Genomic DNA, 26068 nt, shown 5'->3' with positions numbered 1-26068 from the left:
TCATGAAACTATTAAAACTTCCAAAAGCATATAACTTACAATTAATAAATTTAATTGTGGGTTGTGGATTTGTATCAATTATAATATGCTACAAGATCAAGCAAATTGATCTGTGGTTCAGGACCTTGACCTTTTCTATAGAAGTCTCAGATGAAAAATGAGAATGAAGAAGAAAATACCTCGTGCGCCTTATTCAATATATTCCTGTGGATCTCCAAATCAAGTCAAAAAATGATATTCCAGGTTAATATTGTTCTGAAAGCTTTTATAGTAATGGTATTGTTTTTACAACCCCGATTGGTTATGTAAAAAATAAGTTAACATACCACGTGGCATTTCTTTTTAAAACCACAGACTTCTATAGACATGGCATATGCAACCTCAGAGGCTTAAAGCTGAGAGGTGATGAGCAGCCACTCTCTCCAAACATTTTTCCAAGAAACTATGTAGGGTGCAGTTCTTCTGAGTTTGTTGTTGTTGTTGTTGTGTTGTTTTGTTTTGTTTTATTTTATTTTGTTGGTGTGTGTGTGTGTTCCTCTACTGTTGCCAGATTTGGAATTCCTTTCTTTACCTGTATTGCCACCATTTCCATTTTTGTTTGGTGTATTTTCAAAGGCCAGTTAATAAGAACCTTGGGAATAAACCAAATGAGGACTGCAGAGTATATGGGTGTACACCCTGGTCATTTAATATTGAATTATTTCACTTTTCTAAACTTTATTTTTCTCATCTGCAAAATGGTTCCAACAGTAGCACCTAGTGCATTGTCATGAGTTAGTTCTGAGGATTAAAAGAGGTTAGCTCTGCCAGTCAGATACCCAGCACAGTCCTTGGAACATAGGACGGATTCAGAACTTAGATGTTATTATGACTCAACTAGAGGCCCCTTGCAAGAAGATTCCTGTAATAGGGCTTGCTGCTGGAGGTCTCTGCTACCCTGCCTGCTTCCCTCCTTTCTCCGCAGCCCCTCAGGCTTCTCTCTCTTCTTCTCCACCCTGCCTACTTCCCTTCCTTCTCCCTGACCCCACCTGTTTCCCTTCCTTCTCCACTGTTCTGCTTGCTTGCTTCTTCGAAGCTTCGCTCCTTTCTCCAGTGCTTGGCTTCTTACTAAGCTGTCTTCAGTCTTCACTCTGGCCTGGATATGCAAATTAACCACCATCTTGGTTGGGTTAATTTGCATACTCACCCTGATTGGCTGGTGGGCATAGCCAATGTATGGTCAATTTGCATGCTTATCTTTTATTAGAGAGGATATTTTCAGTATAATTGGCTGTCTATTCAAACTATACATTTAGTTTATAAAAGCAATAGTAGTAGGAATATGGTTGCATTTCACAAAACACTAACACGTATGAGGTTCTACTAGGCTCTTTTATTTATAATCATCTCATTGAATCCTTACTTCAATCCTGTTTTGTTATTCCCCTCATTTTTCATCAGAAAACCTGAGCCTTAGTATTAAGTAACTTATTCAACCAAGAGCATCAAGGTTGTACATGCTGGAAATATGATTTGTATATAACGTCTCACATTTCAAAACCAAACTTTTTCCTCACCAGAGGATTTTATCTCAAGAGGTCTAGCAAGAGGTGAATCTTGAAGGACTCTCCGTCATACAGAACTATAAAAAGTTAGTGTTGTTTTTCTCTCCAAGCATAAGGCTGTTATGCAGGCTGAAAAGAAATCATTGCATGTATAGATTTAATGTCCATGTTTATAATAAATTTTAATAAGTGGATTTATGAAAATCTGTGCTTGCAAAAAAAGTAACTTTAAGTGAGTTTTGTTTTATTAAATAATTTTTTTTGAAAGAAAGTTTTTTGGTTCCTAAATCTTTAATGGGAAAGAGGAAATAAAACCACCCTGGGGGCCGAGGTCGGTTTGGCTCAGCAATAGAGCGTCGGTCTGCAGACTGAAGGGTCCCAGGTTCGATTCCGGTCAAGGGCATGTACGTTGGTTGCGGGCACATCCCCGGTGGGGGGTGTGCAGGAGGCAGCTGGTCGGTGTTTCTTTCTCATTGACGTTTCTAGCTCTCTATCTCTCTCCCTTTCTCTCTGTAAGAAATCAATAAAATATATTATAAAAAAAAAAAAAAAAAACACCCTGGGGGGCAAATTTAGAAAGCAAAATTATTTCTATGGAAAATTTCCCCATTCCAAATGAGCTATGTTTGCTTTGAAGTTTATGAAATTTACAATTAAGTCTGTGGACCTGAATAAATTCCACTGTAGGTATACATTTAAGTTATAAGTCACTTCTAAATGCTAGTTTATTTGAACAGTTTTACTTCTTTTTAGATTTTTTGTTTCATTTCACATACCTATAATACCAATTCTGCATTCCATACTTGCATAAAAGCCATTGATTAGTTCTCAGCATTGCCAACATCTTAGAAAGTTTGTTATAGTGGCCATATTATACGTAGGTTGTATTTCAAAAGTTTACTTCTGTTTTAGTTGTTTGGAATCTAGATGGTCTTTTTCTGGCATAAATGTGCAAATAATTGATACATTCCCAAAACTAGTTAAAGTTTCAAAATTGTATGTCAAGTTTAAAACTAATACACTAAAATGACTTATTCTTACATTGTTATATAAGCAGGTGACTGAAAGTAAGGCAGGTAATTGATAAAGCTAACATAGAAACTTACCTTTTAGCCTTTATTTTTTGCTTATGAATGTTTAGTTTTGATTCACGTTTAGTTTATAAATTAGTGGGTGCCTTTGAGTTTCTGTTGATAGAATTACATGAAAATTATCTTAATTCTGAGTGTCAGTTTATTAATAAGTAACACTTTTATTTAAGCAATTTCCTGAATAACCTTTGCATTTGTGTTTGTTTTAAGGTGATATTTTAACAAATATTAAAATATAATAATACCATATTAGGGTATTTACAATTTATAAAGAATTATATCATGTAGTATCTCATCCCCAAAATCCACTGATGCTGTGAATGTAGATTTAGCATAACTATCGGTAAAAATACAATGTCCATAAAAAACTCAAGATTAAACACAAACTTAGGGGAAGACCCATGACGATTACACTGTCCTTGTCTCAGGCCTGTGCTTGGTCCACAGCAACACACCTCTTTTCCTGACTGGAGGCTTCAGGAAGATAGAGGGAAATCTGGCCTTAATTACACTTGACACTTGGCTTCAGATGACTTATACCATCCTCTATCCTCAATTTTAGTTGGAGGAAACTTCGACAGCCTTGACCCATTTATCTGGGGTTACTTAAGTTCAGGGAAATTTATGGAGGCTGGAGAAGAATCTTGATAGAAATCAAGATGGAAATGGAGAGCATACCATCCACTCAGAAGCAGGGATCCTTCCCTCTAAGCAGTGGCCTCCATTGCAAGCACATGCTTCATATTTACCCTCCGGGCATTCCTAAGCTGTGTGGCCTTTTGGAAGTTGTTCAGACCTCTTTCCTGCCAAGTGTTCTCAAATGTGAAAAGTGGATATCCACACCCATGATGCAAGATAGCTATAGCTCTAAGCAATGGGAGACGCGTACTAGTAAATCACCCAGTGCACTCATTGACCCAGGACACTTGCTCAGCGAACCTTTGTCCCTTTTCCTTGTACCTGTAACTCTCTCCACCACCATATTGTTAGTGCTCCTGAGAGCCATAATGTCTGATAGCTGTGAGAAGTGATTTTCACAACCCAGCAGGAGAGGAAAGAGGAGGAGATGCAAGCTTTAGTGTGCTATCAGCAGCTAAGTACTGTAAGTACACATACATCCTCATTTACTACTTAGTGATCAAGATAAAAGTTTCACATTAAAAATATTCTTAGATTTTACATTTTAGAAAAGATAAAAACAACAGGTAAAATCCTATGTTAGTAAAGATATTTTATATGTAAGTGATTTTCTTGGAGAGCCATGTTTCTAAGGAAATGAATATCCTTTTACCATTTTAAGTAGCAACCAAATGTCACAGAGAAAAAACAACAATACAAGTTTATGAAAACTGATTACTTTGAAAATAAGTAATCAGCTTTCATAAAGCTGTTTTGTTTTGGATCAGGAAATAAGTCCCTGATTTCCTTTTGTGAAGGTCACATTATAAAAAAAAAAAAAAAAAAAAACACAAAAAAAAACAAACAAAAAAAACCCACAGCTGTCATTTTCATTGTCATATTTCTAATCAAGAAAAAACTTGCATGTTTTCACTCAGCTTCTAAATATACCAAGAACTAAGCCAGGTCATGTTGTGTATTAGCAAGGATCTGACAAAAGAACAGTTTGTAAAGTAGATTAGTAAGTTAATATTAGTCCTGATTTTCTTAGGCAAGAGTCCACACCTTTTGAAGTCATTTTAAAGATATTCACTCATTCATTCTTAGAATTCTCCATTTAACACATCTTCTTCTGTATCTAATTTTATGTGTCATTAATTTTTTATCTGACCTTGGGCAAGTAACAACATCTTTCTGTAATCATAAATCAAATGAAAAAATGATAACTCTACAGTGCACATCTATATATTATTCTCACTTTTTGTGACTTTTTAGATGATATATGCTGATCATTATTTATTATTATGTTTAAAAATGAATGTTAATAGGGGAAACAAGATGCAGCATATATGGGAACTCTTTGTACTATCATTGAAACTTTTTGGTAAATCTAAAACTAATCTAAAATGAAAAGTTTATTAAAATTTTTAAAAATGAAGGAAGAAAAAATGTGCTTGATAGAAACTGAGTATCTACAATGTAAAGAATCAATGTACATCTCCTATTTAATAGAACTTCAGCAAAAACTATGACTCTTTTCATTAATTTTGGACTTACAAACACATGGATTTATGGAGAGCCTTTTATTATCTAAACTAGAGGCACAGTGCACAGATTTGTGCACCTCGGCATAGCCTATGGGGATCGGGCCAAAAACTGCAGTCCAATGCTATCTGCTGCTCTTGCTTATCCCGGCCCCACTGTGCCTGTTGCTGCTTGGTAGGCTTGTTGCTGCTCCTCTGGGGTCTCTGGGCTGCAGCAGCCAGCTGTGAGCCCTGCATCTGGCACCCATTGGTCAACCAAGCGTGCTCCACTATGGGAGCACACTCCTGCATTAAGTGTATGGCCCCTAGTGGTCAGTGTGCATCACAGCAATCAGTTGACAGGTCGTTCAGTCATTTGGTCATTCAGTTGCTTAGGCTTTTATATCTATAGGTGGTCCATTAGTAGATAAGCTACTAAACTTTATTATACTGTAGCTGACAAGTGAATACATGCTTTTTGGAGGTGGCAGCTGTATCTTAGTTATCTTTGCACCTCCTGTGTGTCTACTATAAATATTGGCATATGGTAAGGAGCTCATTCTGAGCATAAGACAGTATGAAATGAAGTTAATGTGATCATCCTGTACCAAGTTAATCAGAGTAGAGCTATCCAGATCGATTCACTCACAAGGATTCTTTCATTGAGATGATTCTCTGTGTTTATTAGAATATCAAATTTTTTGAACATTTTTTAAAATTTTATGATGACAAAATAGTGGATTCCTAAAAACACTTCATGCCCTGTATATGTTCTCTGACTATCAATATTGTTTCAAACCAAAATTTGCCCCTGCTGATTGGAACAGTTAGTTTTGGGATTACAAAAGGGACAGTTAACTGCCTTAGAGAACTGAGCTGCAGAACAGGGGCAAAAAGTGGACCATTATTGAATCTGTGCTTCAGGATCATGTCCTTGAAACAGTTGCCACAGTGAAGGTCTCACACCAGAAAGATTCACAAAAGAACCACGGAAACTTGCTTTGTCTACAATCTGAATGAACCTCTTCCTTATCTTGTGGAGAATATGCCCAAGGTCAAGAATACCTACAGCATACTCTTCTTTCCCCCTCTTCTTATATACTTAGCCTAGGCTCATTGGAAAACCTGCCGGAAAGAAAGGGAAATGGTTAGACCTGTAATTAGTATTTTAAAGAAAACTAAATGTAATAACTTATAAATCATGCAATTTGTCAACTTTGCCATTAGAAAAACTAATTTTGGTTTTTGGCCTAATATAGCCTTACTTAATTTGAAGGTGATTGGTCCCTAGTACATATCAGTGCCAGGAGAGGAATATTTTACCCGAGGTAATAATAAAAGCTAATAGTCGCTCTGTGTTTACTATTTACCTAGCATGCTCTTATGAGGTTGGACTAAGGGCACCAAGGCACAGGAAGGTTAAGTAATTTTCCCTAGGAGAATATATTAAAGAAATTTGTATTTGACGTAGGTTAGATGTGAAGCAAATGTTTGCTGTATGCAAATATGAGCCATAAAGAAAAAAAGCATGAATATGCCAGGGTGGTTCTGATATTCTGTACATATCCCCAAACTGGGGGTATGTACAGAATATCAACACCATCTATCCCCTCCATGCCCTCTTCCACCTGAACATACACGGTCTCGTCTGATCCTGAATGAGTTCTTGTTTACAACGGTGATATCTGTGGCTCTGGAAATACTATCATTTGGCAGTGTAGTTAACTGGAGGAGATAATTAAATGTTATTACTACTTGTAACTGAATTATTCTCAGGAGAGGTAAGATTTAATTGAAGTTGCAGTAGACCCACAGCACCTAAAAGCCTTTTTAAACTGGGAAGAAAGGTCATTGTCACATTAGGCAAAAAAGGTTTTAAAATTACTACTTCTAATTCCATGTTTTTATACAGTTTATGTGTCTATTTGTTTTTGTTATATATATATATATATATATATATATATATATATATATATATATATCTCCAATTCAGTCTCATAATATTGAAAATAATAGCAAATGTTGTGCATGTCATTAGTACAGAAGCTGATTTGTAATAAGTGGTTTTGTTGATTGTCATCTGGCAATGCACTTAGCTTAGATATATTTAAATGTACCTAGGGCTTTGAAACTAGATGAAAGAACATTGGAATGGGCTAGAAGTATCAATTAGTAACAGTGCATTGTACTAAGGAACCAATTAGCTCTCAGTTCAGTGGCACTAATGGCAGTTGGGTTATCTTGTGTCCAGCAGAGTAGGAAGGACTGATTATTCTACCTAGTAAGTGAATTCAGTATTTAATCAGGGTTGTGTCATAAATGAATTTCATTTTTTCATCATTTTTTTTTCTGTTTTAGCTGTTTTCTCCTCAGTTCAAGCTTACCAATTTGAAAGCCATCTCCTTGACTATAGGACAAAAGAGCTGAAGTCATCCTCCTTTGTTTATTATATCAAGACAGTTACCATGGGAATAATATAATGTCATAAATTAAATCCAGAATCAAGAAGGGACATATGGGTCAGGGATGAAAGAGTGTGCTTATTTAAATAAGCAATGGCCTTGGTAATCATAAAAAATGTCAAAGTAAATTACTGAGAAGGCACGGGGAAAAATGGACAAAGCTTTAGGAAGATATTTGCAAAATTCAAGTATTGCCCTTCCTGTGTGTGTGTGTGTGTGTGTGTGTGTGTGTGTGTGTGTTTTAAGGAGCTAGATTATTAACCTTCCCACAAACAACTGAATTTCTGTCTATAAGTCAGTTTTCAATATCTCTGCATTGTACACAAGCATTCTCTTTGTAGTCTCTCTGAATCCTAGTTCAATCATTGGTATGCTCAATGTGGAGGTAACGTAACATTTTTCTTTTCACTAGTTTTAATCAGTCTACAAAGACTGTGTTTCAGATGGTGATGGCAGTTTTATTTCATGCATTTTACTATACCTTTTGAATTCATACCAGTTGATATCCAGTTGATATTTTTGTTATATCATTGATTTCAGAGAGGAGGGGAGAGGGAAAGAGAGACAGAACCATCAATGATGAGAGAGAATTATTGATTGGCTTCCTCCAGCACGCCCCTTACCAGAGATCTAGTCTACAACCCCAGGCATGTGCTCTTGACTGGAATCGAATCCAGGATCTTTCAGTCCACAGGCTGATGCTCTATCTACTGAGCAAAACCAGCTAGGGCCCAGATGATGTTTTCTTATACTTGGCTACAGAATTCTGCAGACATAAAATATTAACCTTTTTCTATCATGTAAATTGGAATATCAACTGAATCTGATCGCTGTTTTCTAAAAGCAATCCTGGCTTTTGTTCTGGAATATGTTGTGTTCTCCCCACTCCTCCCTCTCAGGTTGTTCTGTTCTTCTGATAATGTAAGATAATATCCCACTCATTTACTCACGGTGTTTCAAACCATTTGGTGTCTCTTCCCTGTAAAATAATGTATGAGCACTTCACCACTTTATCATCGTTTCACATCTGAAAAAGAAAAGCCGGGTTCTATCATTTCTTTTTGAAAAATTTGTAGAAAAAAAAACAAACACCTGATTATGCATGGTCTCGGCTTCATATACCACCTTGTGCCAAATTCCTTTATTTATCTAATACATGTTCATGCTATATTTACTCTGTGATAGTTTGTTGAAAAGGCATCTTGCCTTCTTCCTTTTAAAAGAGGACAAATAAAAACTAGTGAGATTTTTAAAACTGCAAACCCTCCCCTGCTGTGCTGAGATGGTCTTCTCTTCTACCCACTCTCAACCTCCAGCACTCTTCCCTGGGAAACAAGATCAGTGCAATAGTCAGCTGTGATGCTAATGACAAATACCCTCAGGCGTGTGGGAGGAAGACAGAATGATGAGATCCACAGGTAAAGAGAGTAATGTGACAGTGAGGGTCCTTGCAGGCCATGCTTTCTTGTGACCTTAGAAAACATTAACACACTGTTCTAGGTTTGTTGTCTCGGGTACAGTTTCACAGATATTATCATTGGTTCATCATATCTTGATATATATTCCTAATAACTTCCCCTGAAACATCCTCTTTTGATTGTTGGATGGCAATGATCTCTCTCTATATATAAAACCCTAGGTGACCAGGTCACCAGGTTCTGGTCTCATACTGGCAAGTACAGGTGCCTCCTGCCCCGCAGCAGCTGCAGGCACCTTGGGCCGGGATGTGCAGGAGTGGCATGGCTCCCTCCCATGCCTGGGCTCTTACCTAGCTTCCTGTCTCTTTGCGCACTATTACATCCCGATTTCCACAGGCCTGGGCCCAAACCAGCAGTCTGTCATCCCCATCCCCTCAAGGGGTCCCTGGTTGTAAGAGGGCACAGGCCAGGCGGAGGGACCCCACCAGCGCATGAATCTGTGCACCGGGCTTCTGTTAAATATAGAAACATACCCTCTCATCCAGGATCTCCCACTCTGCTAGAAGGGTAAATGCCTAAGACTAATTATGATATCATGTAATGGAAATGATAAATCAAACTCATAATGCAGCAAAGAGGGGCAGCAATAGTGTTCTGAAAGGGTGGGGATCATCTTTTCAAAAATGACATATTTGTATAATAAAAGTGAGCTGCATTTGTAAATAGAAAAGGTGGGGAAGGCATTTTAGGCAAAGAATGTTAACATCAGTCAAGTAGGTAAAGCTAATGTGTGTACAAATCTGTTTTGGGTCGGCTCCTTTTTGAATCCCAGTTCAATTATAGGGGTAGTCAATGTAGCTAACACTTTCTTCTTTCTGCTTTTTAATCAATTCATGAAGGCCACATTTCCTAACATGATAAATAGTTCTTATTTCACACCTTTTTCTGTGTTTTTCAGAAGGCTTTGTAAGTGGTTTATTAGAACTGACATATTAGTATGTAACAACTCTGCAATATTTCATATTTCTGGGCCTGAGAAAAAGACACCCTAGGTTCAAATCATGGCTTCACAACCTAGTTCTTGTAGAAAGTTGGACGAGATATTGAACCCTTCCAACTCCCATCTGTGAAATGGAGATACAATTTTTAAAATATATGTTTATTGTTGAGTTCCTACCATGGTGAGGTAATGTGCTGAGTTATCTACCTGTATTAACCCAGTGGTCGGCAAACCCATTAGTCAACAGAGCTAAATATCAACAGTACAACGATTGACATTTCTTTTGAGAGCCACATTTTTTTAACTTAAACTTCTTCTAATGCCACTTTTTCAAAATAGACTTACCCAGGCCATGGCATTTTGTGGAAGAGCCACACTCAAGGGGCCAAAGAGCCGCATGTGGCTGGCAAGCCACAGTTTGCTGACCACTGTATTGACTCATTCAGTCATCTCACCAATACAGAGGTCTAATTCAGCATGAATGAGCTTAAATTCATTCTTTTATATGAAAACCAAATTAGAGGGCTCAATCTGTCATTGGGAAAGCTGAAGCTGCAAACATGACATTCCTCATGGCTTGGTGCAATGGGACAAGAAGGGAAGAAGATAAGAGGCAGATGGAGTCTGAATGTTGGAGAATCTTCTATACTATGTTAAGGAGTAACCAATACCCATTGAGATGTGTAAACAAAGGAGTACTATGGTCAAAGTTGCATTTTATAAGATCTTTCAGATATTATGTGGATAATGATTTGGGTTTCTCTAACTTTAGTTTGCTTTACTGAAGCTAGGGAAGTCTATGGGGAAGGAGCTCTCGTATCTTACTTATGAAGCAGAGCGTTCAAATTGGAGAGGAGGAGGCAGTTTTAAGAGCTGAAGAATATTTCTGCTGGAGATCTTCAGAATGTTTGATTATAAACTTCTTAATTTGTTACATGCAACAGCCAAAAAGGTCCCAATTCCTGAAATCATTTTAGTGAAACATTTCCAATTCAGATGCATATTATTGACTTCCCGATCAGAATTCACAGAACTCCTCTTATTCATGCTCTTCCATTGCTTTTATATCATAGCCAGACATCAGACCATTCCAAGAACCAGCTTCCTCTTGAGTGTACCGCTTAGAGAACAAAAGCAGAAATCCTCACTGCGCCTGTGTTAGGGTCTCCAGGCTACAAACACAGGGGTGGTGATGGTGGGGTGATGATGAGGGGATTCCAACCAAATGCACTGTCTGCAAATCATGGGAGAGGTCCAGGCTGAGAAATATTTATAGATTTTCAGCATATTGATGCTACTGAGAACCATGAATTTGGATGAGATAAGTGTAGAAGTAAGCATATACTGAGAAGAAGCCAAGGCCTGGGCCTTGCCAGTGTTTAGAAATCTGGGAGAGAAAAGAGAGTCAGAAGAGGAGACTGGGAAGGAAGATTCTGGAATGTAGGAGAGAAAACAGAGACTGATGTCTTAGAGGCTAAGTGAAGAAAGAGTTTGGAGGAGAAATAAATGACCCTGGTCCAAAAGGCTGCTGGAAGGGTGAGTAAAATAAGGAGTGTGGATATACATAGCAATGTTGGTGAAGTTGGCAAATGCATTTTCGGTGAATGATAGGGTGAAGGTTTGAGGAAAAGGGAGGATAATTACAGAGTAAATTCAGATGGCTCTTTTGAGGAGTTTTGGTGAAAATATCTGGGTAGTGAAATGTTGGATGAAAATGTTGGAACAAGAGAGTTTTATCCCCCCAACTTGTTATGATATTATTTTTAAAAATATGCTTCCAGCATAAAAGAATAGGATGTTGTTTAACTATTTTTGAAGTTTTTCTTATTTGTTTTTATATTATTTTTTTCTGTAACATTTGAAAGTACATTGCATACATCAGATGTTTCATCCCAGAATATTATAATATTTATTGCTAAACATAATGCATAATTGTAATACTGTTACTACACCTGGAAAGAATTAACATTCAGTCCATATTTAAATTACCCTAACCCCCAAAAGATTTTTATAGTTGATTTCAGCAAATTAGGATCCAAATCAAGTTTCAGGCTGATATTTGATTTTGATTTGTTAATTTTACAAACATAACATTACTTTTTGAAGAGACTAGGACAGTTTTCATGTAAAATATTATATATTCTGATTTTTTCCAATTGTTTCTTTGATGGGTCATTTAACTTATTTATTACATCACTCCTCTACTCATAACCCCCTTGCTGTTTGTCATGTAAACAGCAAGTTAGGTCTAAAGTTTTGATTAGTTCTTGATTAAACTTTTTTTTTAACCATAGTCCTTTGTGGGTGATGCTTATATATATCATTAAATGTTATATAAACATTTAGATGTCTCCCTATTATGGTTGCTGTTTGATCACATGTTTGAAAGTATTGTAAAACAAAATAAGATAGCAGAAAAAATACATATTTGTATGCTAATGAAAATGATCCAATGAGGAGGAAAAATAAATGATGAGGAAAAATTGATGACCAATCAATAGAGTAATGTCATTGCATTAGCAATGTACAAGTGGAAAGGCTATACAATGTACATTTCTTAAGTACACACATGATCACCAAAATCTGTGGATCTCAGGAGAAAAGCAGAGAACATGGGCACAGACACAGTATGTGGGCAAACGTGGTACTCTCCTAGTAGAAATTTGTAAGCTGTTCTCTTTCTCTGTGAAGTAGGAGGCAAGATCATTAGTTAGGAGGACTGAGGAGGACACAGTGCATTTTTCAGAAGAGAAAGGAAGAAGTGAATAGTCATAAAAGAGTGGGGGAGTGGGTGGATTTTGAAATTTTGAGAGCACCAAGAAATAGGACAGTAGTTATGTTTGAGAGTAACAACGAGCCTGGAATGTACCTTTAGCCAAGAACTATGGGGGCAGGAGTGGAGGGTTGTAATGATTGCAGCAAGAGAAGTACAGTCTGATAACGTGCTTGGAGCTTGAGGGAAGGAGTAAGCAGCAATGAGTAATAAGCAGTCCTGCTCCATCTCCGGGCAGAGTGGGAAGTGGAGCATGGGAAGGAAAAGAACCACTGCCTGAGAAGACTGCAGGGAAAGTGATGAAATGAACACTATCAGTGCTGAACACTTAATAACACACCAACCATTGGTCTCAGATTTTATATATATGTCATCCTCAGAGCAATCCTGTGTGGGCACTAGTATTATGGTCTTTATTTTATTAATTCAGAAGCTGAGGCACAGGGAGACCAAATAAAGTACCATGTCTTTGACAAATGAAGGATCAAAAATCATAGCTCTCAGTCTGATTTTTTAAATATAGTTTATTGATTTTTTTTTTACAGAGAAGAAGGGAGAGGGAGAAGGATAGAAAGGTAGAAACATCGATGAGAGAGAAACATTGATTCAGCTGCCTCCTGCACACCCCCTACTGGGGATGTGCCTGCAACCAAGGTACATGCCCTTGACTGGAATCAAACCTAGGACATTTCAGTCCACAGGCCAACACTTTATCCACTGAGCCAAACCAGTTAGGGAAATCTGATTTTTTTTTTTTAATGTAAAGATTAGGCAAACCAAAATAGAGATCCAAATCATAGATTGGAAAGGAATGAGGCCCCGAAGAGCTGGTTGTAAGCTTGACTTACCCATGAGTATATCTGTAATATATGTAGGTGTCATTATAGAACACTTCAGTATTGATGCTCCCTTTTAGGATACTGATTCAAAACCTTTAGCAAGTAGTGACTGTTGTTGTTGCCATTGTTCTGGCTTGAGTCCCCAACTTTCTTTATGATCTTTGTTCTCTGTTGCCAATCCCAGTTATCTGTGTCTGTACTCCGTGATGGTCCACATTGGACTAATAGTTTTAGAACATGTATTTAGGTTTTGTAGTTACTAAAACCTATATAATTTTGGAGCCTTTTCTAAGAAGAAGAATGGAAAGATATGGGTATAAAATTAGGTATAGAGTCTTGGAAGGAACCCATCACATTGAGGGCCCTTGGAATTTGCACCCCATTGGTAAACCTGCTTTGGAATGTCTCCTGCTGATATTAGGATAGCAGAAACATTGCATCTCCTCCTTTTTCAAAGACACAATGCCAGTCCTTAAAATATAAGCCTTCTGTCTTGACAAGGGCTTTATAATTATATTTCTGTTCCTCATTCTATTTCTATTTCTGTTCCTAATTGCTATTTCTCAATTTGAGTTCACTTGAGAAATAAAAGAAATAGGAGTCTCCTAGGAAATTCCTTCACAATATGAAAATCCTCTGTTTCACCAAACCTTCCTTTCCTATTCTGAGTCTTATTATATGCCAGGATAGTAGGTAGGGAAAAGGGTCTTTGTACTGCTTTGTATTTTATTTAAACCCAGCACACTTTCCTCAGTAGACTTAACTCTGTTAGGAGGTTGTTCTTCCCTTTCTTATCATCCCTAATGAATGCATTGACTGCTTTCCCCAGTTACTTCTATTTAATCACTTCATGTTCCTGATTTTAAATAATTGGCTTGGTAGAATGACTTTAGAAAGTCAGAGGATCTGGAGTTAAGTCCTGACTGACTGCTCCCTAGCAGTGTTGTCTTTAATGAGTCACTTGTACTCTGGCCTTAATAACTTGTGATTGAAGCAGGTATAAAGTTACACTGAGAGAAGATTGTATTGAAGAACACATTGCAACATGAGAGAATATGTTTTACTGTTTCCTAGGATTTTCATATAAGTGACAATGAAAAATTTGCTGTAAATAAAGTTCTCACAGAACTGCAACTCCATTAAAATGCTTAGGAGGGGGGGAAAGTCAAAGCCAACATCTGAAAAACATAGCTGAACCATTTCTTTTTTGCTGAACCTTCTCTCTGGAGAGGGAAGATAGTGCTTACCTTTGTGTAAGACTCAGCTGGAAGCATTTATAGGTAATCTGGCTGAACCCTAAGTCTTAGAGTTCTGTAGGAATAAGGCACTCCTGATACATGGGAAATAATTTGTCCAAGATGAACCCCAAGCTCCAAGTAGCTGAAGCGCTAGGCAGTGTTCTGATTCAGCACTCTCCTCAAGTCTCTGTTCTACCACCCTATCTCCTCCTGACCACATGGTGAGTTTTTATTAAATCTTTAATGTTAAAAACATTACATATGTTCCCCATTTCCCCCCCCCCCCATTGACCCTTCTAGCCCACCCAACTCCTGTCCTAGGCCTTCACCACCTTTTTGTCAGTGACCATGGGTTATGCATCTATGCATACAAGTTCTTTGGTTGCTCTCTTCCCACTCACCCACCCTCTCCTGCCTTCCCTCTGAGGTTCTACAGTCTATGCCTTGCTTCTATGTCTATAGGTATATTTTGTTCATCATCATGTTATTTTATTCATTAGATTCCACATATGAGTGAGATCATGTGATACCTAACTTTCTCTAACTGGCTTGTTTTGCTTAGCATAGGGGTGTCGAACTCAATCAGAGAAGGGGCCAAAATCTAAAATCCAGCCTAAATCGTGGGCCGAATGGTTTACTGAACAGTCATAAACTGTCATTGTGATGGAAATGCAGCGGAGTGCAGTGATGACAGCGCGGTGCGGGCCACATTGCAAGGCCTGGCGGGACGGATTTGGCCCACGGGCCTTGTTTTTGACACATGTGGCTTAGCACAATACTCTCCAGGTACATCCATGCTCTGCAAAGGTGCATGGTGGGTCTTGTTCAGATTGTTTTCTCCCTGGACTCGAGCCTCCACCAAGATAACTCCTGTGCATGAGGCCCATTTTTAGGTGTCAGCCTCAAAGGCAGAGTTAAAATAGAGGGCTGGTGGGTGTCAGGTTTCATTGCTCCTATATATAAATACATGGAGGCAAAGAAATACATGATCCTGGTCAACCCCACCAGCAGCTGAAAACATGTATGCTGAAGGAAATTAAGTTCTCTCTATACCTACATTGAGTAGAAGGCCCAGAAAAAGCCAGATAAACACATATACATATATAGTTAAGTTTCTTGGCAAATTCCTGTTGCATGCATCTGAAGGCTGGGGAAAGAAAGGAAGCCCCTGTGTACATCTGGATAGATACTACACATGATAATCGTTGAAATCAACTGGACAGTGTAATGGGCCTAGGATTTGACTCATAAAAAATCCAGAGAAAGGGCAGGTTACCTGCATGTTTCCTGGCCATGGAATTTATTTCACATAATCTGAAATTTTGAGTTGTTGACCTTTAAGCATCAATGTGAAATGTGATCTTTTAAATAACAGAAGAGAGACCCTATTCGGGAAAGTCATTACAGATTTGAAACTCTTGCCTGCTTTACTAATGAGGCAAAATACTTTTAGCTATTTCAAGTTGTTTTCTCTTAGGCATATTTACACATACTCTACCTCACATTCCAAAAGACCGTACTTGTGCTTTAAGGCCTACTTCATGCTCTTCCCTACTCTGGTTCAACAATGGCCTGGGACCAAAGTATGAATGTTTAGATAAGTAATAATTTTTTCATGTGAAAAAAAAAGTAAATCAGCTGGCTTCCTTTATAGCATGGATGCTAATATTTTGCATAAAGATGAAAAAATCTAGCACAACATTATTTTCTCCTTGTGATGGAACATGGAAGATCAAGTTCATATACATTAATATGATTCTATATCATTTTATTGTGAAGGTTTTACAGTGTATTCCTCTTAAATCTTTCAAGGGAAATATGCCTGTAAGGAAACAGCTTTGTTGTGTAGAGAGTGCCCTGACGATCTGGTGCATTTCCATGTACGACACATGTGTGAGGCTTGTCTGTCTGTCATCTGACCCAGCTCTTAGTAGAATGTGCTGTGGCTCCTTCTGGAATAGGGATTGCTAAGCAACCTGCTGAAGTGCTGCCACCAAGCTGTTTCTCACCTATCCCCCTAGTTTCTGTTGAGCACACAAGACTTTCTGCTGCTCCCTCTCAGGGTACATTTGCCAGCTTTTGCATGAGCTTCTGAAATTTCCTGCCTGTAACTTTAGAGCGAGCTCCTCGGTGGTATAGTGACCCCAAACCCATGCCATCTGTCACCTGGCCTCTTTGGTTTGGTGTCACCCTGTAGAAACAGGGATACAGGGAGATGACATTATGCTGACCTTGTGTTTCCTGACTCTGTGAGTGATAAACTGGCTTGCTGTCACCTTACCAGTAAAACCTATGGAAGAGTGCAAGCCAGTCTGTCAGCTGTAGGAATGAATGGCTTTGTGGCTTTGTCAGCCGTTGCACTGCTACCGAGGGACCGTTTGACCACTTGGCAATGACAGAACTCATCCCGAACGATATTCTTATTTCAAGCACTTAATAAATGCCTATAGTTTACCTACCTTATAGCATAGGAATGCTGTGTAGTGGGAAGAGAACAATATGTGTAACACAAGCATTGTCAAGCATTGTGTGTTGATGTCATATATTTCCATATCTTTAAAATAGGAACAAAGAAGATACATGGCTCTGTTTTAAATTCATTCCATGTGCTAACTTCTTTAATCCTCATGAAAATATGGAATTTGATACCATCTCCTCATTTTCTAGATAAGAATACAGGGGATTAGCTTGCTTGATGCCAGAGCTTTGATGAAAACTCAGGTATTTCAACTCTCAACTTCCTTATAATTACTGTTATAGTGCACCTCTAGTTAGTGAACATGATGTTCCCAAACATTAGCATTTCAATGGCAGTTCAAAGAAGGACGATAGCCACTTTGCATAGAAATATCTGCTCCTAAAATTAAATAAGCAAAGAACAAATTTTCTTTCCTTAATTCCAAAGATAATGAGTTGATGATACCTTCCAGTGAAAACTATAATTATTTCAAATAAATATTTTCATGTTCAGATTTATCTAACAGAATTTATAAAACAGAACTAGAAACCCAGTGCACCGGTGCACAAAATTCATGCATGGGGGAGGGGAGTAAGAGGGGCTCAACCTGGCCTGCCCCCTCTCATAGTCCAGGAGCCATCAGGGGATGCCCTCCTCTGTGGGAAAGTAACAAATAGAACCAAAAATCTTTATCACAGTAATAACAGCAGTGGAGAAAATAGGAGCAAGGAAAGGAAGAGCATAGTAAACACAGATAAAAGAAAAATTAATCACCTTTAAGTAACAATATGCTAGAAAAACACTCAAAGCATTTATAGAGAGATCACTGTGTTTCAGTCAGTTTAGAATGCATGGACTTTGATGTACAGATTACATTTTTGTTCAGTGTTTGTAGTTGGGAATGTCTAAAAATATGTACTGCAGGATCACAATATGTTAGTCACTCTCTCTTTTATAAATGTTTTCAGAAGAATACTGACTCAAAACTCTGCTCCTAACTCATCTGCTTTAGAATTAGTACTGCTACGATGGAAAAGTCAATATGGACTAGTCACTGCTCTCCAGCTGATCCTATAATTATAATATTCTGGTGTGTTAAACCCTACTGCTATCATGCCCCTAAAATTGTATTATTTCTTACTTACAACCTAATAAGTTATGAAACAGAGAATGTACAGCTACAATACAGGGTGAATGGTACAAAGGATAATGTTTTCTAGGAATCTTCAACCCATTTACTGATCCTGAGAAACTGATGTGTTAAAGACAAAGGAAGTGGAATGGAATAGTTTCTTATTCATATTCATGCAGGCTTTAGTTCCCTTAAAATAAAAATCCCGCTGAAACCGGTTTGGCTCAGTAGATAGAGTCAGCCTGCAGAATAAAAGGTCCTGGGTCCGATTCTGGTCAAAGGCGTGTACCTTGGTTGTGGGCACATCCCCAGTAGGGGGTGTGCAAGAGGCAGCTGATTGATGATTCTCTCTCATCCATGTTTCTAACTCTCTATCCCTCTCTCTTCCTCTCTGTAAAAAATCAATAAAATATATTACAAAAATAAAATAAAAAAATAAAAATCACAATGTTTATATACCTGTTATACATGATTAGTATGCCTCTTAAGACCATAAGGAACATAATGAGATAAGATGTTTCTTAGGAAATCCAATGATATCACATGATTGTTTTTAGCAGATTGCGGTTCATGCCTTAAAGATAGGATTAAGTTTCACTTTCTCTGCAGGCTTTTCTTAACCCCATGGGAAAAATTCGTTATACCTTTCAGAGTGTGCGCATCAAACTTATTTATAATTGTGTTTATAGCTCTTAGCACATCACATAGCATTTATCACTTAATTGATCTATTTATCCTACTCTCCTCTACCTCCAGCAAATACCCAAGTGTCTGTACTAGAATTTCAATGCATCTATCATATGTTTAAAATGTAACATTTTAATTTAAGGTGCTTTAGTTTAGATGCTTAGATTTTTGTCACTTAAGGGAAATTAGAATTTTTTATGTTTTATGCTGACAAATTATTTTGTATGCTGCCTGGTTATCCAATAGACTCAAGAAGGCACATTTGAATTTGATTTTATTAACTAGAATCCATAGTGGCAGTATAAAAAAGCTCATGTGTTGTTTCCAGCAACAAGCACCACACTAGTATCAATGATTTCTATCTCGTTTGAATGGAAAGCTGTCTTCAAAGCCAATAGTCTGTTAAAAACCATGGCTTGGAACAAAACATGCAACTGGCACTATCAATATATAGCTATTTTGCTGTGATTGTATTATTTTTAAATTTCTGAATGTATATGTGTGTGTGTGTGTGTGTGTGTATGCCCATTCCAAATTTAACTCTTTTTTGAAGATAATTTTGCCTATATCTTTTTGCTATTAATATAAAGAAAACAATAAGTGATTTGTACATTGAAGTGGCAAAACACAATATTCACTTTCTTGGATTAATTTGATGTATTTCATAAATTGTAAATACTCCCCATGCTCCATATAAGGAGTCTTGGAAAAGGTATTAAGCAACCAGCAGGAATTCCTTTTAACATGTATGTGGTCCTGACATTTGTATTCACAGATGTAAAGTCAAGGATTATTTGCAAAAAAAAAAATGGCATTTCTCAGTGATTCTCTCTCTATGAAGCCTTAGCTCTTAACTTCTCTCTGCTCATGAAGACCTAAACTTAGCGTAACAGCAGGATCAACCTAAAAAGTTTTAAATTGTTAACATGTTGATGTTGTTTTTCTTGATTTGCAAAGAACTTTCAATCCATAGTAAATCCTCTGACATCTGCAAAACTCATCTATAGTGCCACCTTTTTCAAGAATTAGGTGTATGAATAACATTACTGAGTACTTAGCATGGCAAATTTGAGGAGGAAGGCATGAGGCTTCTCTAATTTGTAATTGTGACATTTCACACATTGGCCACAGAGAAGACAGTCAATGTACACTCCCTTCAGCCACCAGAGATGATTAGCTAAGGGATGAGAATCAGAAAATGACACTGAGCTGATGCAATGGCACTGAAGCCTAGAGACTTTATTCACTATTTAATCAGATGATATTAAACAATTGTGGGTTGTTTTTTATTATTATTATCAGTAAGATGGAAAGAAATGGTGAAATCAGCAACAACTTGGATTCTAACAGCAAGGAGTCTCATATTGATGAAACCCATTACACACTTGATGGGAGGAGCTAGGGAAATGTGAGGGCATTGAGATTGTAGATGTTGCTTGTTCCTCAAAAGATAGGGAGCCTAAGACAACAAAACATGTACCCCTCCCCCTTTACTTTCCTGAGGCTCCTTCATAGTGTTTCCACGTGAAGACGAAATTGAGGTCATTTCTCTGCTCATGAAGACCCAAGCTTAGAGTAAGGGCAGGATCAACCTGTCATGCCAGTAATTCTTTATGATAAATTCTAAGCTTTATTATGATTATGTTTGTGGAGTTTAGCCTTGGAAATTGTGCTAAATGATTTCTGAAGTTTTTAAATATTTACTAAGAGAAACCTGGTAACCCACCCCCACTCCTATTCCAACCTGATTAAAAACAAAAACAAAAAAAGTCTTTATTAAATTGAAAAATTGCATATTACAATTTGAAAAAGTTAAATAATATTGATTTGGGACAGTGTAAGTGGGAGGAAATTAATGTAGTTTTCACCTGGTAATAATTTTTATTTTATATACAATTATGATTCTATTATACATGAATGAATAGGTTTGCTTAATGTAGAATTTAGTTCCGATAAAGTAACTGTGGGGGTTTTGTAGTAGTAGTTGTTTTAATTAGTATTTTACTTAACATATTTCTCATGAAAGTTTAGATTATAAACTTACATCTATAAACATGTTTTTACACACTCATAAAAAGTTTGCTTACTATAACATTTGGATCAATAGGGGCCCATTTTCATATCATGGAACTGACTTTAATATTTAAGAAATGATGTACACCTTATTTGCTTTCTTATTCTTCCATTGGAAATATTAGAGAGTCAGGCTCATACTTAATTAATGCAGGAAAATGAACAAAGAAGCTATCTGCTCCCTTTTCCTACCCCTTCTTCTCTTGTCCAGTAGAGAACTTTATGAATCTTATGCTTAACCTGTGACTATTTTAAATAAAAAATACTGCATTTTAAATTCCTAATAAGACACATGTTTTGAACATCCCTGATACTTAGAGTTTAAAGTGAAGTTTAATATTAAGTATTTAGCCTGGCCAGTGTGGCTCAGTCGTTGAGCTTAGACCCATGAACCAAGAGGTCACAGTTCGATTTCTGGTCAGGATACGTGCCTAAATTGCAGTCTTGATCCCCAGTGAGGAGCGTGTAGGAGGCAGGTTCTCTTTCATCATTGATGTTTCTATCTCCCTCTCTATTCCTCTCTGAATCAATAAAAACATGTTTTTAAAATTAAGTATTGAATCAATTCATTATAGAGAAAAGTTCCCATGGCTATTACAAAGTTGGGAGGGATAATAAAGATACCTGTTGGACTTCACTAAGCAAATTAAGTTGCTCTTGCCTTTTCTTTCTTCTGTCAGGAAAATTAATTATATTCTTCAATGAAATTTTCTTCTTTCCCCAGAATCCACTCTTCCCCTTCTTGGCCCATCAGAATTCTACTCCTTGAAAGCGCAGCCAAAATGCTACCTTATGGTCTGACTTTTTCATAAGAAAGAATTTCTCTCTAATTCAAACCTGTAAATACTGTCTGTTCTTCTTTTACTCCTATTTTGTAGGATACTTATGCAGTTCCTCTCTTTCTTGTGAAAATAAAGTTTCTTGATTTTGTAGTTTATATCTCACACCTCTCTCAATGGAGATATCAAGTAGGGGTGATGAGCCAGGCAAAACTGTGTTTGAATCTTCACAACTGTGTGATCTTGACTAGTTTAGCTGCTCCTGTCTTCAAATTCTCCAACAGAAACATAGGTTTACTTCACTGGGAAGTACAAATAAAGTGCTTTTGGGAGTAAGCAATTAACAAATCCTATTAACTATTGTTATTGCCTGCATCCCCTCCGTATGTGGAGCTTTTTATATGTAGACAGAGTAATTAAATTCTGTTAGATAAATTATATTTTGTTCTTGTTTTCTACAACTGCTACTTTTCATAAGTTTATTTCAAGGGTAACTAATTTGGTATTATTACCACTACTGCCTGGTTATTAAATTAACAGTATTTATTGAGCTTACACAGTGTCCAAAAACATACATTCAAATATTTGTATATGAGAAATATTATTAGATATTGCCTTCCTCTCACTATATTTACGACTACAATTTGGTTCTCTTCACTGAAGTAGTTCACTAGGAAATATAAAAATGATCCTACTGCCTAACGGATTATTTTATCTTGCCCTATAAAATTAATAACAATATATTTACTCTATACAAACACTTTTTACATGACACTAATAATTATTACAATAGTATTATTTTACCAGTTGAGTTTTAAAAAAAAGTAATCAAAGGTAATATATATGCTTTTAAAATCTTATTATAAACCAATAACTATCTTGGCCCACTGTGCAGTCTTCAAAAATAAGCTAATCAACATACCCAAAGTCACTCCTCTTCATGTCTTCTCTCTCTCTTTTTAATATATCTTGATTGATTTCAGAGAAGAAGGGAGGGGGAAAGAGAGATGGAAACATCAATGATGAGAGAGAATCATTGATAGACTGCCTCCTGCATAGTCAGGAATTGAGCCCACAATCCAGACATATGCCCTGACCAGGAATTGAACCAAGACCTCCTGGTTCATAGGTTGAAATGCAATCACTGAGCCACTGGGCTGAACAATCTCTCCCTCTCTTTTTTCCTCCACATCCAACTGGTCCCCATGCTCTGTAACTTTTGCTTTCAGTTTCCCCTCTCTCCAGAGTAAATTCAAACTCTCACCCTTTCCTGGTGACACCATACAATCATCTCTAGGTTTTCCTCCCTCTAAGAACCCAGGGCTATAATCCATGCTCCATACTGTTGACCAAATGGTCTGTTCTCTTCATAAGGACCTCCACTGCCTGAATGATAAAGCCTGAATGTGTTAGAATAATATATGAGCTAATGGTTCTCCTCACCATGATAATCCAATTTACTCATTCTACTTTTCTTCAAGCAGTTCCCTCTGCCTGGCCCTTTTCTTTGTCCATTTTGATTACCTTTAGAACCACTTCCACTCAGATCAAGGATAACCTGTTCCATGAAATCTTCCCTGACATTATCTTACGACCCCTGTAAAATGTATTATTGCCTCATTATTGATACAAAGTTGTATCATACTACAGATTGCATAGCAGTGTGCATATCAATCTGTATGTTTGTTTCTCTTCTAGACTACCTATAACCTGAGAACAAAAACCTTATTCTCCACCTAATATAGTATCTGGTATATCCCTGGATATTATTGTTTACATAATTTCGAATGATTAAATAAAATTAAAAGATTAAACGCTCAGTAACTATTTAAGGAACAAAGCATAACAGTACAATGTCAAATATTTTTTTTTCCATTTTTTGTCTGAATTCACAGAAGAAGAATAATTCTGTGTGGCAATAATGCATGATTTTTCATGGTCTGAAATGCATATAAAAATGAATTGCAATGAATTTTAAGGAGAAAACAAATGCAAATTAAATTCTTCCAGTGAAAAAAAAAATTTAAGAAACTCTTGATATGTAAGTAAGTTTAACAAGCACTATCAGTTTGCACATGAACACATGCATGCATTGTATTTAGAGATGCTGGAAAGAGAAAGCAAGTTAAGCATCACTCTTGTCCAAGAACAACAAAGAAAAGGGAAAAGCAGCCTTTATGCAAGTTATATTTATGGATGCTCCTATTTTAAGTAGTGGTGTAAAGAAATTAATATAGCTCTGTCGGTATGGCTCAGTTGTTTAAGTGCCATCCCATGCACCAAAAGGTTCCCTGTCAGGGCACATGCCCACGTTGCAGGTTCAGTCACTTGTCAGAATGCATATGGGAGGCAACAATAAAAAAGAAATGTTTTTGAAAAGAAAAATAATATTTATTTCTACCCTCTACTTTCCAACCCCTTCTGAATCCAAGCATTTTTCATGTAACTATTTGAGAGGTAAACATTTTTTTATTAAAACTTTCTAAGGTATAATGTATTATTAATACTGCCAACTCATAAAAGCATATTAGAAGGTCTCCTAAATATATTCAAATGAATTCAATAATTCATCACATTTCACAATTTTCATATGCTCTTTTGAAAACATTTTAACATCTCTGGAAGTTATATGTATTTCATAATCAATGGCTGTTATATATTACTGTCAACATTTTTTTTCTTAGAGACATGTAAATTAATGATGGCTCTTACAATCAATAGTATCTTAATTTGATGAAATACAGTAGAAATTAGATTTGGAATATAATTAGCTAAAAACAACATCAAAATTGGCAAATTCACATATAAGACAAAAAGAAATAGTTAATTTGTATTTGAAAGTTTGAATCCACCCCCTCCTATCTGAACACAACCACATATTACTGTTATTTTTTCATCAATAAGAATTAAAATATGGGAGATATATTTCTAATTAATGCTATACCTTAATACTTGACTTAGCATGCCATATACGGTATTTAGGTTTGAAAGCTAATATTTTTTAATCAAGTCAAGTTTATTTTTAACTATTTTTATAAGACCATTTTAAAATAACCTTTGGTGCTATCAAAATAATACAAAAGAAGGAATTCAATTGCAACGCAAATTCTTAAAAGTAATGGCAAACTTCCACTCATAGACATTTTTCAAAATTCCCAGCCAAACTACAGAAAAACATTTTACCAGTTTATCTGAAAATATATGACTGTGTGTAAACAATAGATGCTACCAGATTTCCTTACCTCAGTAATGGAGATTAATGATGCATGGGCTAGCCTGTTTTTCAGTACACAAGAAAAATGGAAATTCAATGGGTTTGCCCGCTCTCTTGCATTTCTCACTGTAGCAGCGACTCTTATCACCAGATTCCAGTATACATATCTCCCCTATTCCAGTCCAGCTAGAGCTGCATTCATCAACATATTATTTTCAACTCAGCAAAGAGTTTCATATTGGTAGCTCAAAATATTTCTTAATCTTTTTGTTTAAAAAAATTTATTTTACATAAGCAGGATTTGTTTTTCAAAAAAAATAAAGCCTTCATAAGCAAACAGAAAATATTTATACTTTTATAACGAGTACTGAAGACCTATTCTTCAAGAAAAAATTTCCCTAATATTCTGCTAAATTATGCAGTTTTCATATTATTATTTTTTAATTTAAAGATGTCCTCCCCTCTCAAATCAGAGAGACGAGACATTTTAACTCTCATTATTTTGTGGGAAAATCACATTAAAAGCCTTAAGCTTTAAAAGAGAGTGATCAGTTCTCAAGAACATAAAATTCATTCCAGATCAAAGCAGGAGGGATACAGACGCTAAGTTCATGTTAAGCTAGGGAAAATGTGCTTACCTCTCTTCTGGAAAACATGGCAATCCTGAATGCTGAAGCAATGGTTTTCTAACTGAAAATCTAAATATATATATAGCGTTCCTCATTCAGTCTTTTCCAAGCCCTGAAGGTAAAACATTTAACCACCACAAGAACAGCAACCTGCTTACACCTTGAGACATCAATGACATCTCCTTTCAGCTACACTTAAGAGCATTTGTTCCTAACCATACCACACGAACCACAAAAGAAACCCTCATCCTGAGAGACCTACCTCTAGCTCAGCCTTGTATCAATACAGCCACTCCCTTCCTGGAGCTTTTTAGTCCGTAGAATGTGTTTCTCCCCACCCGCAAATAATGTTTTCAGAAATGCCCCTCCTACTTGGGATAGGTTCCCTCTACCTGTCTTCTCCCATAATCTTTGATTTACTAGGTTCAGCCCTTCAGAGAAGTCTTGACTTTACTCAGAACAGGTCAGAGATCCAGGTTATGAGGTTTCACAGACTTTAGAATTCTATCTGTTCTTTGGTGGATTGGTCCTAGGACTCCTGAGGATATGAAAATCCTGATGTAGTATTTACATATAACCTATACACATCC

The 26068-nt window shown here is 36.8% G+C and overlaps 1 protein-coding gene across 1 annotated transcript in view; it reads left to right on the top strand.

The window, feature by feature from the left end:
- The window catches only part of CSMD3 (CUB and Sushi multiple domains 3), a 779390-nt gene that overhangs the window by 472156 nt on the left and 281166 nt on the right, over positions 1–26068 (top strand). The gene's annotated exons all lie outside the window — the stretch shown is intronic.

The sequence above is a fragment of the Pipistrellus kuhlii genome, unplaced genomic scaffold (assembly GCF_014108245.1).
Source record: "Pipistrellus kuhlii isolate mPipKuh1 unplaced genomic scaffold, mPipKuh1.p scaffold_m20_p_14, whole genome shotgun sequence".
NCBI classification, from domain to species: Eukaryota; Metazoa; Chordata; class Mammalia; order Chiroptera; family Vespertilionidae; genus Pipistrellus; species Pipistrellus kuhlii.
This window is presented reverse-complemented; position numbering and strand designations above follow the sequence as displayed.